The following is an 18,329-nucleotide window of genomic DNA, read 5'->3' on the forward strand; positions in this document are numbered from 1 at the left end:
CAGCAGAGCCCGTTAAGTGAGCGCCCCCGCACACAATGCACTTGGGAGTACACTTGTGTGGGTCCGGTGGGTTGATGAGTCCGCATTGTACGCAGCGAGACGGTGGCTGGGTAGTAGGACAGACGTCCTTGCGGTGGCCGGTGTGCCAGCACGTGGTGCAGGCTTCCGTTTTTCGCTTGAAAGGCTTGCAGCGGTAGGTAACAGCACGATATCGCACCCAAAACGGAACGGTCGTGCCTTCAAAGAGGATTTGTACGATGTTTGAAGAGTTCAGTCTCTTCGCGTCCAGAATACCTAGATCGGGATTATAGTGCATGAGGCTGTGCTGGATTTGCTCTGCCGTGTCTGAGCTGGGAATATTGAAGATTACTCCCAGTGCCGTGTTGGACGGCGCAGAAACGTGGGCTGCGACTGGGTATTGTTGCCCGTTGTGGTTGATGGCCGTGATGTCGGTGTATCGTGTGGCTCGTTCCTCGTGAGGGGTGCTGATGATTATGAAGTTGGCTCTAGCTTGAATGCGGACTTGATCCTCGTCATTGTGGGTGAGTCCTGCAGCTTGCATGATGATATCAGCAAGCGTAGCCGCGGTGATGGAGACGACGGCCAGTCCGCCTCGCGGGCGGAGGATAACTTTGATGACATTTTCCGGCAAGGGAGTGACGGGAGGCTTACTGTATTTGGGTTTGCGGCAGCGGTGTTGTTGCCCGGCGTTGCTGGGTGTCGTTGAGGCACGTGAACCGGCGGCAGGAGTGCGATTGTCTGCGGTCGGGGTCTTGCGTTGAAGGCGGCGGCGAAGTGTAAGCCACCCGGGTTATTGGAGTTCGGTTCGGTCGACGTCGATACCTTCGACGGCGTACTCCATTTCGGCGACGAAGGAAGCGCGAGGAGTTGCTTCAGTCTGCTGAGGGGTAGATGCCGGAAGGCATACGTGGTGGGGCGCGTCGAGGCGGCGGGGAGGCGGCCGCCCCGCCAAGCCTGATGGTGAGGCTTAGCAGTGGAACCGGCGTGGCGCAAATTGAAAACCGTATAAAATCCGCTGGGAACGTGCGATGGTCGCAACTGTGGTGTCAGCAGAGTCCTCGAAACGTTAGGAAGTTCGCACATCACATGTGAAGGAATAACTGGTAAAAGATCGCATGGAGAACGGCAAAAATATCGGAGCCGAGGTGAGCTCGGGGTATCTGCGGTGGCCCCCTGGCGGCGATCTCTAGGTTTGCTTGACTCATGCTTGACCGACTAGATCTACCGAAATCCAAAGCTTACTCTGGACGAGGCGCTCATCAAAGCGCGTCAGTACGAAGACGCTGAAAATGAGAAAAGGTGGCGTCAGGGGACAGGCTTCGCACCAGACACAGTGAACGTCGACATCGTTGCGAATAAGCAGTACCGAATTGTCGCCGCCCCAGCTTGCGAAACTGCCCGAAGTAACGTCGGTCGGTTCCCCGATTACCGCGTCGGCCCGAAGTCGGCATTCGATTTTTGCGACCACGCCCCTCATCCGCGATCTGAATGCCCAGCACGGTGGGTCACATGCAAGCACTGTCGCAAGAACGGACACTTCGCGGCGGTTTGCCGCTCAAATAGCACTAGGCGCCTAAGCCAAATCCAGATCTGCGCCGTGGATGCATCGCAAACAGAACGCCGGCACGTTGCTTTTCATGTCAACGGACGCCCCCTTCAATTCAAGTTGGGTACTGGAGCGGACGCTTCCGTCTTACCTACGAGCTTCGCGGGGTGCCCAGTAGACCTAGACAAACCCAGTAATGAACAGCTGATGGGCCGGGCCGCTGCCATCGAAAGTTGCTCGGGACGTTTCCTGCTACGCTGCCGTGGCGAGGGCGGTCGGTATGCAAAAAATTGTACGTCGTAGCACACATTGACTCTCATCTGCTGGGATACTCAGTGGTAGTGGACCTGTGATTCGTCCAGTTTGTTGACACCGTGAAAGACGCGGAGGCACCGAACAGGGCCCCAACATCAGACAAGGCCGCAGCTTCCCTGTTCTCAGGCCTTGGCGAGATGCCTGAAGAATACCACAATCGCATCAAGACTGGAGCGAATATATTTTCTCACAGCGTTCCTTGGCGCATCCCTATTCCCCTCGAAGGCGGAGTTAAAAAGGACTTACATGCGATGGAAAGGGACGGGGTCATTCGGCGGGTCACAGTGGCCACACCGTGGTCTGCTGGTATTGTGCTGGTACCCAAAGTGGATGGAGAATAATTTGTTTTGACCTCACGAAATTGCACCAAGTAGTTCTCCGGGAGAGACACCTTATGCCCACAGTAGACCAGGTACGTGGGCGTCTTGGTGATGCCGCAGTCTTCTCGAAGCTTGATGAAAAATTGCGGTTTCATCAAGTAAGGCTATCTGGACGCTGTCAGGAACTGACTACGTTCATAACACCGTTTGGATGCTACTGCTACCGTCGCCTGCCCTTCGGCATCACCTCCGCTCCCGAAGCATTTCAGCGCCAAATGTCTGGGATTCTGGAGGGTATGGAAGGATGTATGAACATGGTAGATGACATTGTAGTATTTTATTTGGCAGGGACCGTTCCGAGGGCAACAGCAGACTCCAAGCAGTCCTTCGCAAGTTAGAACAAGCGGGCATTACGTTAAATGCCTCGAAATGCTCCTTCGGGGTATCTTCCGTCAAGTTATTTGGTGTAGTGGTAAGTGCCAGTGGCATCTCGGCTGATTCCGGCAAGGTATCTCCTATTGTGAACATGAAGCCGCTGACAGATACGCAAGGCGTTGGTCGTTTCCTGGGCATGCTGAACCACATTGGAAGGTTTTTGCCGAAACTGTCTGCCGCCACTACACTGATCCGTCTCCTTTTGAACAAGAATGCGGTCTCGACCGGGAACCAAGCGCAAGCAACCTCTTTCGACCCGTTGAAGAGAATGGTGGCATATAATGGTGGCTTATAATACATGTCCAGGGACCGGGCCCTGGACATGTGTTCTTCGTGGAATCTGGATAGCCTAGCCACGGCTATTAAGAAGGAGAAGGAACACACGCTAAAGCTGTTTTTCGCGGCGAAAACCCACAAGCCGGGGGTACCCTTCCGTTCTATCGTTTCAGAGCGAGGGTCATGGCAGGTGGCTGTTTCGGCGTTTTTGCAGAAGCATTTAGAATCTTTGACCATCATTGATCCGTTTTCGGTGCGGAACTCTGAGGCGGTTGTGGAGTATCTGTCCTCTGTTGGTTGCTTGAACGTCTCGGGATTTAGTGTGGACGTTGAGGACCTGTTTTACTCCCTGCCTCACGATGTGCAGATGAGATGTACTAGAGATTGCATCACAAACGACAATGATGAGCTGGCCTTTGTGAATCGAAGTGGAATCCCCGTGGAGGCGTTTTTAGAGCTGCTCAGTTTCTACCTTCAGAGTACTGTCGTGGGGTTTGAAGATAAGGTATACGTACAAAAGTCGGGAGTGTGCATTGGGTCTAAGGTGGCTCCAGTCCTGAGCAACATTTTCCTGGGCAAGGTTGACTGTGATTTGCAGCTCGCTTTACAGGGTGTTGCCAATAAGGTGTTCCGCTATGTGGACGATTTTTTGGTTCTGGGCTGCAACGTACAAATGGAGGTCTTCCAATGTGCTGTTCTTGATGCCTTCAATGCGAAAGGTGAAGGTTTGAAGTTCACGACCGAGGTTCCAGTTGAAGGCACCTTGAAATTTCTTGACCTCGAGCTTCGTTTCTCACGGCCCCATACATGCTGGATGTACGCACCCCGTTTTAATAAGCCACTTTTGAACTTCGCCTCTTTTCATTCCAAGCTGGTTAAGAACGGGATAGCCCACACGTGTCTCAAATCCGCAGTCAGCAAGTCATGTTATCCTTTGGCGCAACAAAGCTTTATGGCACAAGTAGTTCAGCTGGAGAACGCAGGGTTTCCCCTCTCCATCCTCCAGGCAATCTGTCAGCGTCTTGTGAAACAGTTGAAAGGGTTCCCGCATCACATAACAGATACCGACCAGAGCAAAAAAGTGGCAGTCATTCCCTATGTACATGCGCTGTCGCATCGCCTCAAGAAGACAGCTGACAGATTGGGCGTCAAGGTGGTGTTCTCGGCCAGGAACAAGCTGGGCAGTTTATGCGCCATGGTGAGCAACAGGCTCGATTCCCGCGGTGATTCCCCCCCACGAGGTTGTTTGATAAAACACGGGCTCCAATTTGTTCGTTGCATGACCAATGTTGTGTACTGCATTCCCATGTCATGTGGCCGGGTGTACGTCGGCCAGACCGGCCGCTGTCTTAATGTACGCCTGAGGGAGCATCATTCCTCTTTGAAAGGAAAGCCCTACACACACCTGGCTGAGCACTGTTCAAAATGCGGTTTTCAGCCACGTTGTCAGCCACTCTTCACGGACACGGTAGTAGTTTTTAAGCACAGAGACCGTGCCACAAGGGAACTTGCAGAAGCCTTTCACATCCGGATTAAGGGTACCGATTGCATAAGTCACCCGTCTCTGAGTATTTTAGATAAAGAAGTGCAACTTCTCAAGGAGAGGGGGTAGAGGATGAGGGAAAGGAGAAGAGAAAAGGGATGGGGTTGGGGCGGTTCTCTTGTACGGCCGTACGCATGTGCGAAGGGCACACGTGCTGGGTTGTTCAGTCTGGGGGTGGTATATATGTGTTTCATTTTCATTAAAACTTTCAGTTGATAGTAAGCGCCTGTGTCGTTCCCTTTCTCGTCCCTGTAAAAAAATTTTGCGCTTAAGTTTCACTCATGGAATTTGCGAACCAACTAGCTCGCCTCTCCATTTTGCTTTATATAATGCTTGTATGGCCAGCTACAATCTGGAGCTACCGACCCTTGTGTCAACAGATGCCAGTTCGTTTTGGCTAGGAGCAGTTCTCTTGCAGGAGCAACAGACGGGAGAGCGACGGGCTTTCGCGTTCTCGTCAAGAGCACTGACTACCGCTGAGCAGTGGTACAGTCAGATTGAGAAGAAAGCGTTTGGTGTCTCTTGGGCCACCGAGAGGTTTGAGGCATTTCTGCGCGGACTCAGCTTTGTCATATAAACAGACCATCAGCCGCTTGTCAGGTTGATTGGTTCCGCCGATCTTGATCTCTTGCACCCTCGCATCCAGAGATTCAGCATGAGGCTCATGCGATATCAGTTCACCGTCATGTATGTTCCCGGGAAGTACCTGGCCACTGCAGACACCCTCTGTAGGGATCCTGAAGGCTCTTCTACATCCAAAGTGGACAGCACCAAATTTTTTGTGTCTCTAGTCGTGGAAGCCCTTCCTTCAACCCCGGCCGTACGTCTTGAAGACTTCAGGTCTCACCAAACTTCATACGGCGAGTGCTCAATGCTGAAAGCATACTGCATGAAAAAGTGGCCTCGACGAGACCGGCTGCCGCTCAACATGACGCGTTACTAGGAGCACCGGGGAGACTTCACCATATGCGAGGACCTGCTGTTCATGGGCAGACGTCTAGTTGTGCCCGCAGCACACGCAGAGACCTTGTGAACCTGCTGCACGATTGTCATCAAGGCGTCAATCGGTGCTTGGTCCTGGCTCGAGACTCTGTGCGGTGGCCCGGTCTCAACAGCCAGGTTAAAGCAGCCGTAGAGAACTGCCCAGCATCTGCTTCTGCACGCGTTCAACACTGTGAGCCCATGATCGCGACCGAGACACCATCAGCTCCGTAGGAGAGGGTGGACATCGACTTGTTTCATTTTGCTAATCAAGAGTTCCCTGTATAAAGGCATAGGGCATAAGGCATAATGTATAAAGGCACTCTGTATAAAGGCATTAGTGGGTATTAAACGAGGCTTTTTGTTGTTCGTGAACTGCGCGTTGTTTTGTCCTTTTCGCGGGCTTCACGTCCACATTCGGCCCCGCTAGCGGCGTCCGCACTACCCGGGCGCGTCTCTACACTGTACACCCAACACATTTTTACCACATTCACGGCACCATGTACAGTTCGGTCGTTTAGCACAGCGTTATGGAGTGATATGGCGAACTCTGCGATGGTAGCCTCATGCGCAATAAGCATATATCGCTGCTGCCGTAGTATGCTAGGCTGTTCCACAAGCATAGGGCCAGCCCAATTTTATTATTCACTTATGACACTTCCTGCTATAATCCAAATTTTTCTTGAAGACCAAGCACGGGGCGCCAACTGAAAACGGAGTAATCAGCTTTGCCGTACGCATGGATCGTTCAGCGTAAAGTTTATTACGCAACGCTGATTACTATGTATATATAGGCGCCACAAGACTGGTCTTGAAGAACAATTTCGAGTATTCTAAGCACTGTGATGAGCGGATAAAAAATCGGGAGTGGCACTCTGCGATGGAACAGTCTAGCAGACGGCGGCAGCAGTTTGCTTAAAGCGCATGCGGCTACTCTCGCCGAGTTTTTCGTAACACTCCATCACCAGGCACTAAACGACTGAACGGTCGACGCTCAGCGGATTTATTTAAAAAAAATTAGTGGGTGTACCCAATGGCAGAGTACGTAGAAAAATAGGGCGCTTACGGTTAAAAAAATAGATTCTTTAGTGTTTTATTAAAAGCACAGGAAACCGTTACGAACTGCCTAACGGCCTGCACTGGTGCCTGGAGTTTTGATTGTTCAGGTTCTTTGCGTCACAATGCTAGAAAATTTTCGTCCACAATTGGTTGCCAGAAATTTACAATGCCAATAAAGTCCTCTGTACCAATCCCGTTGGGGTTTATGCAGGCTCGCAAACCGTGAGTTGCTTTACGAAACCATACTTTTAGCAAAAAGAACTATTTGTGACTCGAAGTGTAGAGAATTATTTGAAACGTATATTTATGTACAGAACAACGTTCAGGGGCCACGCGGTAGCCACACTTGATTTTTCGAGCTCAGGTGGCTGGACACGGTTGGTGCTAGACCTGTGACCGACATCAGCCACTCTACTTTTCAGCTGCAGGTACCTGAAGTTTTAGAAGCGGTCTGGGAAACGTACGTTACCTAGCCAATTTTTGAACAACGAGTACAACAAAATAGGATAATGTTTGAGCCGGATAACAGCCATTCAATATTTGCGCCCGGCAAAACGAAAGAAAGCGGTCGCTTTGTGGTCCAATTCATACTGATCATCATTAGGATATCCGCTGCGTGTTCTTGGTGTTTCCTTCCACCCGTCGTCTTTGTTTGCTTTCGACAAAGCTATAGAATTCTGGACGATCCACACGTGCTTTATCCATTCTGGCGAAGGCCATCTCACAAAACCCACCTGGACCAATTCCATGGGATTCCAGATCTGCTTTCTTTGCGGAATTGCCATCATTGTAGTATGCTATAGCATCGTCACTCACTGTTTTTACCGTGTAAGCGCTGACAAGTGTTGTCTTGGGCAGCCGCACCAGAGGAGTTGGTTGAGTGATTCATTGGTCTTCTGGGTTTTTCCATCGAGACATTTCCTTAGAAGATCTGAACCTGACAACGCCTTGAACACTAGCTTGAGGACATCCATCACCGCCATGGGAATGCTGTGTTTGCGGGAGTAGGTCACGCTTCCCTTACAAGGATTTGATTATGACTACGCTTTGAGGGTGGTCCTCTTGGGCAGAGTCCTTACTGGGGCTTGGCATCTCTTGGTAATTTGTGAAAGTATATTGCCCACGCAGCTCATATCATGTTATGTAATCTGTCTACATTTTCCTGGATAGCCTTGTCATAGTAAACCTGAAGGGAGTCGATGTCCTTTTCTGAGAGGCATGATTTTCCTGAAGGTGGCAGACTATCGGGGAGCTTTTTCCGCTTCCAATTTTTTTGTTGTGTTGCTAAGCCTCGGGCCCATTCGCTAAGCTTCGTGCCCATTCTTGCCCATTTATGCTTTTCTATGGCCTTCTTGTAGTGCTGTCAGTCTCTGATGGAAATGTATGCCTTAGTGTCACCATCACAAATGTAACTTGTGTACATTTGATGGTGCGTTTCAACAGAGCGTCCAAAAGTTTTTACAGCTTTCCATTCCCCCAGATTGCTATTGTAGGTAACTTTAAATTCACTCATGCTGTCATCTGTGTGAAGGTTGCGAGCACACGTGTGGCAAAACTTGGATTATACTTCACAGTCCTGCACATTTCCTGTGTTATCCGTTATGGCTGCTATGACACCTTGTGGTGAAGAGTAACCACGCTTCATTCTTGTTCTATGTACCGTGACCGCAGTTTCCAGCTCTCTATTATAGTCGAAGGCCTCTTTCTTCTGTTCCTCGGCAGCTTTTGCCATACTATTTCTCACTGTGGTCGTGGATGCGCCAAGAAGCCTTGCGTTGTTCCACACAGACTTTGGTGGCGGTGGCGGTAGATTGAGCACAGCACACTTTGTGCGACCCGACGCCAACCCTTTTCGGCGAGTACGAAGGACGTACACGAACCCTTTATTCTCTACAAAGTTGTGTCTGGATGTCTCGGTCGCATTGAAAGCATCGCACTCGCTTCAGCTGACATTCAGCTGACTCTTCCAAAGTATTTTGATCTCTTGTTGCGCTTTTTACACACACCTACGTTTTGCGAAAAGCTACGGAGAAGAACGAGGTTGATCTGGCGGTAACAAGTGTTACTTGCGCTGGCTACGTCTAAAGATGCACCGCTATGCCTCTCACCTAGTTTCACGAAGCTTGCGCATCGTCGAGTAGGTTTCTTGCTGTCTTCCTTGGTGGCACAGCGATTACCTTAGAAACTTTTCTTTTTGGTGTGTTTGTTGAATGATCGTGCCGTCTACCGGTATCACAGTGCGTTTCAAACTACATATATAACAATTGACAATAAATAAACTTAAAACTACATATCGGAAAGTACATAATTGAAACTACACATTTGAAGCTACATATTTGAAAATACATAAACTACATATATTGAAAACACAGACGCAAGCAAAAAAAAGTAATTAATGCGGCGAACCGCGAAAAACAACCAAACATACGGTCCTCTGAACCAATTTCTGAAATGCGTCCGCCACTTTTATACACCTGGGGGCGCGGCACACATAGGTGTGGCATTTACACCGTTTTTAGCCGGCACTTTACGCCGCGTTTCCGCATCAGCGAGCAAGGAAGAAGAAGACGAGTGACATTAGAGGTAAAAGAAGAGGTAGACGACGTTCCAGCTCTGAGTATACAAGCAGCGCATCATTTTCTGGGCACAAGTTCCCCTTGTAAATAAACCTTTTCCAGTCCTCCTTCGTAACCATCGTTACAGAAGTGGTAGAGGTGCTTTGGAAATGATACCTATTCTTACGGACGAGCCTAGCACCCGTCGAGACATCCCGATCACGCCTGTTCACGAGCGGGCCAGTCGCCGCCTGCAAGGACTACCTGCGGAGTGCGTGCCGTTGCTCGGTAGGACACCCAAGATGACTCGACAGGATGTCAGCGCAACACCGACACCTCCAAATAAAGCGATTCTTCAGTACATCTTCCAGCAACCTCGCACACCTAAGCCTTTCTACGGGAAACCTTTTGAAGATGCGGAGGACTGGCTGGAACAGTTTGAGCGTACCACTAACTTCAACGGCTGGAATGAACAGCGTCACCTGCTCAACGTTTATTACTCCCTGGAGGAATCGGCCCGAACGTGGCAATAGTTCCGTCAGCGGCTACTTAAGACCTGCGATAGCGTCGACCGCAAAGGGGAGGCTGAGGCTGCACTACACGCGAGGATCCAACGTCCCAACGAGTCCGTCGCCATGTATGCAGAAGACACGGAGCGCTTGTTTTGACGCGGAGACTCATTCATGGCGGACGACAAGAAGGTGCGGCACCTAATGCGTGGTGTGAAGCAGGAGATTTCCGACGCGCTCGTGAGGAACCCTCCGCGCACGACCTCCGAGTTTATTGCGGAGGTGATCGTAATTAAACGGGTACTTCAGCTAAGGTCACGGCAGTACTACCTAGCTGATGCCGCCATCTCCACCGCAAAGTGTGTGACAGGGCTGGGGAACAACTTCGACGACCTTCGCAAACCGGTGAGAAAAATCGTGCGAGAAGAGCTCCAGGTGCTCCGTGCAAATGAAGCTTCACCGACGGCAGTGTCCATCGCCGAGATCATAAAAGAAGGAGTGAAGCAAGCGGTGCGGATTCCGGAGCCAACGGAGGAAACGCTGCCTGAAGAACCGCGGTGTTCGTACACAGCCACCGTACGGCAACCCTATTACGGCGATTTACCGACCCCCACCAGCATTGCGCCCAAGCCGCTATTCAACCCAAGGCCTCGTAGCAACCTGCCGTACCCGCGTGAAATGCCCCCACGCAAAAGTGACCTCTGGCGCACTCCCGACCACAGGCCACTTTGTTTCCAATGCGGAGAAGGACATGTCTTCCGCCCATGTTCCTACCATGGTGCCGGGTTGCGAGGATTCGTGCCGAACGCGCCGCGTCCGAGAAATGGATAGCGCCCGCCGGAGATTGAAAACTACCTTGCCGAACGCCATGAAGCCTTCACGCTACAACGCCCTGAGTCCCGTTCGCCATCCCCTAAGCAACGCCGATCCGTGAGCCCACGCTTTGCCCCGAATTCCACCGACCGTTCATCGCGCAGCCCTGGAACACGGGGAAAGTGAGGTCAGCAACCCCGGGAGGTGAGTCCGCTGGCGGTGACATCAATCAAGATCCTCCATTCCGACGGCGACGGCGACAACTGCGATATTCGGCTGGCCAAACGCATAACGGGAGCTGCGCCACTGAACATGTGTCATGCGACGTAGTTGTAGAAATTGACGGGTGCGAGATGGCTGCTTTGGCCGACACTGGTGCGGACCATTCCATTAGGAGCCATACGTTTGGCATAGAACTGAATAAAATGCTCACTCCCTGGACTGGCTCAGGTCCGTACTGCGGGAGGCCATTTATTACCCCTGTGGGTAGGTGCACGGCGCGAATCACGATCCATGAATACACATACGTCGGCACCTTAATCGTGCTCCCCCGTTGCTCAAGAAGTTTAATTCTTGGTATGGACTACCTTCAAGGGAACGGCGGGGTTAGTGACTTGGATAAATTAACGATCAGCTTCTCCACTAAACAAGCCATCAGAGGTGGCATCGAAGACCGATGCGACATGGCTTTACGCATCGCTGACGACAGTGTCACGCTTCCCCCTCGCGCCAGCGTGCTCGTCAAGGTAAAGAATGACGCTATCCATGACTGTGAAGGAATAGCCGAAGGAAATATGAGGTTACTCCTGGATAAGGGCATCTGCATAGCTAGGGGACTTGTCCAACTGAAAAATGGGGGCACGTCAGTCTTGCTCACTTATTTCTGTAATGAGCGTCGACATTTCGCGAACAACACCACTATCACGTTGATCGAAGAGGCCGCCGACGTCACGCACCTAGCTACACTGCCAACGGCGCCACCGGATTCAGTGACAGCTGACGTCATGCTACCGGTCGAAATTAACCCAAACCTCGCAGTCACTCATACGATGCTTTGATGATTCTAGTGCTCTATTTTTCTGATTGCTTCGCCAGGACGTCTTAGGTTGGCCAGACACGCGTGGCGAAACACCGCATCAGAACGGACGAATAAGCCCGGCCTGTTCATCAGCATACATACGGGGTGTCCCCGAAGGAACCTGAAGCAATTCAAAGACAATGAAGGAGATGCTGAATGATGATGATGGTATTCAGGCGTCTAACAGTGCATCGGCCTCAACCGTCATGGTCGTCCGGAAAAAGGACAACACGCTCCGTTTCTGTGTCAATTACTGCAGATTGAACAGCGTGACAAAACGCGACGTCTATCCACTCCCAAGAATTGATAACACATTGGACCGCCTGCGCGGCGCCAAATTTTTCTCTTTCTTGTACCTGAAATCTGGATATTGGCAAATTGAATTTGTTGAACGGGACCGTGAGAAGACGGCATTCGTGACACCGGACGGCCTCTGTGAATTCAAGGTGCTTCCTTTCGCCCTATGCTCTGCGCCGGCTACGTTACAGCACGTGATGGATACCGTTCTCGCTGGGCTAAAATGGCAGACATGTCTGGTATACCTCGACGACGTCGTTGTCTTCTCTAGCTCATTTGAAGAACACCTGTAACGGCTTAGACGTGTTCTAGAGGCCATCCGCTCTGCAGTTTAACCATTAATCCTGAGAAGTGTCACTTGGGCTTCGAGGAGCCTAAATTTCTTGGCCATGTTGTAAGTGCGGCCGGCGTTTGGCCGGACCCCGAGAAGGCGACTGCCGTCGCTTCTTTTCCTCCACCTACCAATAAGAAGGCCATGCGACCCTTCTTGGGACTTTGTGCCTACTACAGGCGCTTTGTGGAAGGCTTCTCAAGAATTGCGGAACCCCTCACGCGACTTACAAAAGATGACGTCCCATTTATCTGGAGGAAAAACAAGCAGGAGGCATTTAACACGCTGCGTAGCCGCCTTCAAACTGCGCCAGTTTTAGCCCACTTCGATGATGCCGCCGATACAGAAATTCGTATAGATGCCAGCAATGTGGGAATCGGTGCTATACTTGTCCAGTGGCAAGCTGGAGTAAAAACATTATAGCTTATGCGAGTCGCGCCCTTTCCAAAGCGGAAGCAAATTATTCGGCGAGCGAGAAGGAATACCTGTCCGTCCTTTGGGCAATTAGCAAATATTGTCCATATTTGTACGGAAGGCCATTCAAAGCAGTGAGTGACCACCGTGCCCTCTGGTGGCTCGCGAGCTTGAAGGACCCATCCCGGCGACTAGCTCGTTGGAGTTTAAGGCTGCAAGAGTGGGACGTCATGGTCGTATACAAGTCCTGAAGCAAGCGATGCTGACTGTTAGTCACGGGCACCAGCTTCCGTGGGGTTGTCCGAAGGGGACGAGGGCTTTTCCTTCATCGGGATCATGCACAACACGGATACGGCTGACAGGCCAGCTGGCCGACGCGGAGCTGCGATGGCTCATCGAATACCTGCGAGATGCCACCGCTGTGCCGCCCCGCGCTTTCCGTAGGCTTATAGCTTCGTACTGTCTTCGTGACAACGTGCTCTGTAAGCGGAGTTACGACGGCAGTCACGAGAAATTTCTGCTCGTCACTTAGGCGTCACACGCACGTTTGCCCGCATTCGCAAGAAATACCACTGGCCAAAACTGCTGGAATCAGTCAAACAGTACGTAAGAACAAGCCGTGATTGCCAGCGGCGGAAGTCACCTCCGGCAAAACAAGCCGGCCTAATCTAGTCGCTGGACCCCCCCCCCACGCGCCGTTTTGGCAAATCGGAATGGACATACTTTGCCACTGCCCGACGTCAGCCTCGGGGAATAAGTGTATAATCGTGGCCACGGCCTACTTAACGCGCTAAGCCGAGACAAATGCCCTTCCCCGTGGAACCGCTGCAGAGGTCGCTAATATTTTCCTGAGACAACATCGCCCTCCGACATGGCGCGCCTGCCATCGTATTGACCGACAGAGGCACCTCTTTGACAGACGACTTCCTGCAAGAAATCTTACGCCTAACGCACACTACTCACCGCAAGACGACCGCCTATCACTCCCAAACAAATGGCCTTACAGAGCTTCTTAACCGAACCTAAGCTGACAAGTTGTCTATGTATGTGGACCTGACTCACAAGACATGGCATGAAATTCTCCCGTATGCGACATTCGCTTATAATACAGCTGTGCAGGAAACGACGCGATTTACGCTGTTTGAGCTTGTGTTTGGCCGCACCGTCATGACAACCCTCGACGCAATGCTCCCTGTGGACAACGGCGTGATTACCGGCACCGAAATGGACGAAATCAACCAGAGAGCAGAAGAGGCGTGTCAGCTCGCTAGATTCCGCATTCGCAAGCAACAGAAAGGGACGCTCGACAATACAACTTGCGACAACGACTCGTAAAATAGCGACCCGGCGATCTCTGTTGGGTATGGATGTCTATTCGCCGCCACGGGCTTTCAGAGAAGCCACTTCGGCGCTACTTCGGTCCCTATAAAGTTCTCCGCAGTGTGTCAGACGTCAACTACGAGGTTCTACCAGAAAGCCAGGCACCCATTTCCCCACGACGGCGGCCATATGCTCAAGTCGTCCATGTCGTGTGCCTTAAACCGTACCACGCCCGGACATTTCACACTACCAGTTGAACTTCTGTGCATGCACTTCCCCTTGTTCCCGTCCCCGTCTAGCGAACCGGCGCTTCCTACCCCGTCTGTCTGTTCGGTGAACTTCTTTTCTTCCCTCGTGCCCTGCGTGCTAACGGCATCGGTTCGATGCCTACCGGGAGGGAGAGTAATGAAACATGTTTGAATATTGCGCCTTGACTGGACACTGACGTCACTCATCAGCGAACAAGGAAGAAGACGAGTGGAACTAGAGGTAAACGAAGAGGTAGACGACGTTCCAGCTCTGAGTCTACGAGCACCGCATCATTTTCTGGGCACAAGTTCGCTTTGCAAATAAACCTTTTCCAGTCCTCCTTCGTAACCGTCGTTACAATATGGAAGATGTGCTTGTGCTACCTGGATGACATTGTTATTTTCTTGTCGTTTTCTTGAACATCTCCGACGTGTTAACGAAGTTGTGACTAATCGGCCAATGTGACAAAACCGGCCTGGCTTTGAACACCAAGAGGGGCCACTTCGCCCGGAAATCCATCGAAGTTCTCAGTCACATCGTAATCAAAGATGGTAAACGCCCCGTCAGAGACAAAATTTCTGCGGTGGCTAATTTAGCTCGACCTCAATAGCAAACATTCCTTCGCAGTTTCCTTGGTCTGGCATCATCTTTCAGCCGTTTCGTTCTCAATTCTAACACTCTGGACTGGCCCCTCAATCAGCTGCTGCATTCTGGGAACCCCTTTGTCTGGAGTGAGGACTGAGACAAGCCTTTTCGAAACCTAAAGCAAGCACCTACTTCCGGGCCTGTATTTGGCCATTACGATGACACGCCACCAATCCTTCTTCGTACTGATGGCAGCGGCATGTTATTGGCGCCGTTTTGCTCCAACGCGATGCTCACTGGCGTGAACTACCGCTTGCATACGTAAACCGTTCTCCAATGTCCGCCGAAAAGAATTACAGCATTACAGACCAAGAGTGTCTGACTGTTGTGTAGTCTCTGCAAGAGATCCGACCGTACAATTACGTCCGACAGTTCACATTCGTTACAGATCACCATGCCCTGTGTTGGCTGTCTTCTTTGAAAAACCTGCTGGGACGACTTTCGCGCTGGATTCTGTGCTTGCAAGAATATGACTTCACGGTGATGTATAAGTCTGGTCGCAACCATCTCGATGGTGTCCGCGGGTCAGGTTTCCGGATGTCCTTGCCCGACATTCCAAGGTGCCACCTTCTTTCATTAAACTTATGAATATTTCCTTCAGCAATACCCCCACCTTGGTTGCCCGTCAACGCGCAGACAGTGATTGTTGGACAAAAATCGATAGGCTCACAGGCTCGACACGACCACCGAATAGCAACCTACGTCGTAAGGTGCCCCATTTCCAGCTTCTGGAAGGCGCACTCATTCGCATCACCCACCCCACCTATGGAGGTATAGGGGTTTCGGTTGTGCCCCGTTAGCTCTGTTCACGAATTTTTTTAAGCCTTGCACGATGACCCGACTGCAGGCCACCTCGGATTCCAGAAGACCTATGACCATGCCCGCGGACGCTTGTTTTGGCCAAGGCTTTTTACAAGTTTCGCCAAATACGTCGCCTCATGTCCGCCTTGTCAGCACTGGATACGCACTATCTCACACCCATTTCGTCTACTCGAGCCACTTCTATCTCCAGCCAGCCAGTTAAAGTGTTCGGTAGGGACCTTTACAGTCCCTTGAATACGAGAGGGGCCGGTCGTCACTCGATAGTTACTGCCGTGGATCAACTGACTCGCTACGCCGAAACCGCTCCACTTCCGTCATCACTTACTTAGGCTTAAACAGCATCTTGCTATGTCATTGAGCGCCCCTCGTTTTGCTAAGCGATCGAGGCACGACATTTCTGTTCAAAATTTTCCTGACTTGCGTCGAGCTTCTAACACCTGTCTCAAGATGACGTCTAGCTATCATCCAGAAACCAACTGCCTTACAGAATGCTTCCATCGCACTCTTTCTGATATGATCTCTAAGTGTAAAAAACCTGATCATCGCAACTGGGACACCTTCTTACCTCCGGATGCTTACAATGCCGCAATTAAGAGCACAACAGGATACTTCCCGTATTCCCCGCACAGGGCACCTTGAGCTATCTTGGTAACTGTAATGGCGACACCGCACGCTCCCAGCCCCCCTACTTAAGATTGGAAACCTCAAACCGCGGCCGTCGGAGCCCAGGTAAAGCTCCGATGGATGGCCTTCCTGTCTGTTTACCATGCAAGGAGCTCCAGAACGTCTTCAGCTTGAGGGGGTTGAGGCACCAATCTCTTCAAATCTTTATAGCACAGAACATTGCGAGAGGAATAAGAGCTTCACGGAAGCAGCGCAAACGAAACATAAAGGGCACAGAAGATACAATCACCAAAGCACGTAAACAAAACACTTGAATGTCCGGAGGCTTACGTCACGACGGGACGGATGGCTTACCGCTTGCTGCCGTGCGGGCTCTTCGAAGGTGGCTTCTGGTGGCGTGTCTCTCCTGGCGACGACACTTCCGGCAGGCGACTCCCCCCGGTAACAAGCACCACTGCGCTTATCGAGCCTGCACCAAACGTGCCACACCCCCCTCCGTGGCATAGTCTTTCCGCCGTGCGTTCGCAGAGGTGGCGCGCGGTATTTTAAGTGCAGCGACGCGATCGCTCAGAGGGGAGAATCCCTTAACCTCCCTCACCTAATAGGATAAAAAAGCAAACAAAATGTTCTTGACCCGCTGCCACGCGCACACACCCGCGCACAAAACGTCTCTGTATGGCCCATGGATTCAGTCCCGAGGTCCCGCAAGTCGATCTCCTGAGCGCACTTCACGCCTTCGTGCTGACGTGGGCTATGGGGAAGGAGTTACACTCGCAGGCTTCGGCGCCTTGGCTGGTGACAGGTAACAAGGAAGTGGTGGCGTTCCGGGAGGCACGCGCGACGACGGAGTTGGGCGCCGAAATGCGGCGACGTGATGTGCAACGTAGCGCTAGGACACGTTGCGGTTGCAGATGGCCAGTCCCAGTAGCGCCGAAATCAGGCCGCGGGCCTGCCTTGCTCGCGCTACTCGTGGGGTGGGGGGGGTCTGTGGTGCTGCGGGGCTGGTCCGAGGCTTCAGCACGTGGTCTGCGGCATGCTCTGTGAAAACAATGTTCCGTTGACCGCGACATTGGGGAACTCTAAAGCTAGAAATGTGATGGGACACAGAAATTCTGACGCATCGTTCAAGACAGACTGAACTGTCTGAGCTCAAATCTTAAGAACCTAAATTAATGGTGGGTAGCTCGTTTCGGGCGGTGCGCTTCGATTTGGCCTTAACAGTTCCCCGCAACTCGTCATTGGAACGGAGTACTGTGGCATAAAAGAGACTGTTCTGAATTAAGGGATCGATTGGAGCCGTTGACGAGGAGATTATACCAACCTGGTTCTAGTGTCCTACACTTTGCAAACCTTGTTTTGTCAGCTGCGGAACCTCGACGGCATCCCTTTGGTTAACAAGCACCTGGGGTGGCTTGGAAGCCTTATCGGCAGGCAGGTTGTTCCTCACCTGGAAAAGAGCTTTCAGGGTGCGTGAAAAGTCACCATCCGTGCCGTGCTCGACCCGTACGCTATGTAATGCAGTCGCATTATTCCGTACGGTTTTAACTTTTAAGGTTCACACCAAAGGTGGACTCACCAGTATTTCGTCCGTGTTAGCGTAGGGACGGGTGGCTTTCAGCTCCGTAGCCCACGCATGCCAAGGCTAGTTCGCGTTGGCAGAGACAGGGTGGCCTCCATCTACGTAGCTCGCGTTGGCAGAAACCGGGTGCCCTTCATCACCATGACCATGGGTTGAATCAGGGTGTCCGGGGCAGTGGTTTAGTGAGGATAATGCGGCTCGGGTTTCGGCTGACCGGAAAAGCCGGTGGGGCTGTCGCATGGGAGCGCTTGCCCCGACCGCTGCTGAGCATCATCCGCAGCCTCGTCCGCTGCAGGCCGAGAAGCGGTCTCATCTCGATGATGGTCGCCACCGGCAGCTGCAGGGCTCGTCTCGCCCTCGTCACTGCTTGTTCCTGACGGCATCTGCGATTTGCTGAAAAGCTGTGCCTGGCAACTTCGCAATAGGATTCCGTGCTCGCGGAAGTCAGCAGGCGTGGCTAGCTCAGTCGGTAGAGGATGAGACTCTTAATCTCACGGTCCTGGGTTCGTGCCACAAGTTGGGTACCACTAAAGGTAATTCTACCATTACCGAGGGGGTTCAGGCAACAGCCTCGTCAAAAGAATAAAGCAGAGAACA

The 18,329-nt window shown here is 51.8% G+C and overlaps 1 pseudogene; it reads right to left on the reverse strand.

Moving 5' to 3' along the window:
- Positions 1-7,096: 7,096 nt before the first annotated feature.
- Positions 7,097-18,115, reverse strand: LOC144160598 (uncharacterized; annotated as a pseudogene).
- Between the last annotated feature and the right edge of the window lie 214 nt (positions 18,116-18,329).

The sequence above is a fragment of the Haemaphysalis longicornis genome, unplaced genomic scaffold (genome assembly GCF_048455015.1).
Source record: "Haemaphysalis longicornis isolate Haplotype H1 unplaced genomic scaffold, Haemaphysalis longicornis Haplotype H1 scaffold_11, whole genome shotgun sequence".
Taxonomy (NCBI): domain Eukaryota; kingdom Metazoa; phylum Arthropoda; class Arachnida; order Ixodida; family Ixodidae; genus Haemaphysalis; species Haemaphysalis longicornis.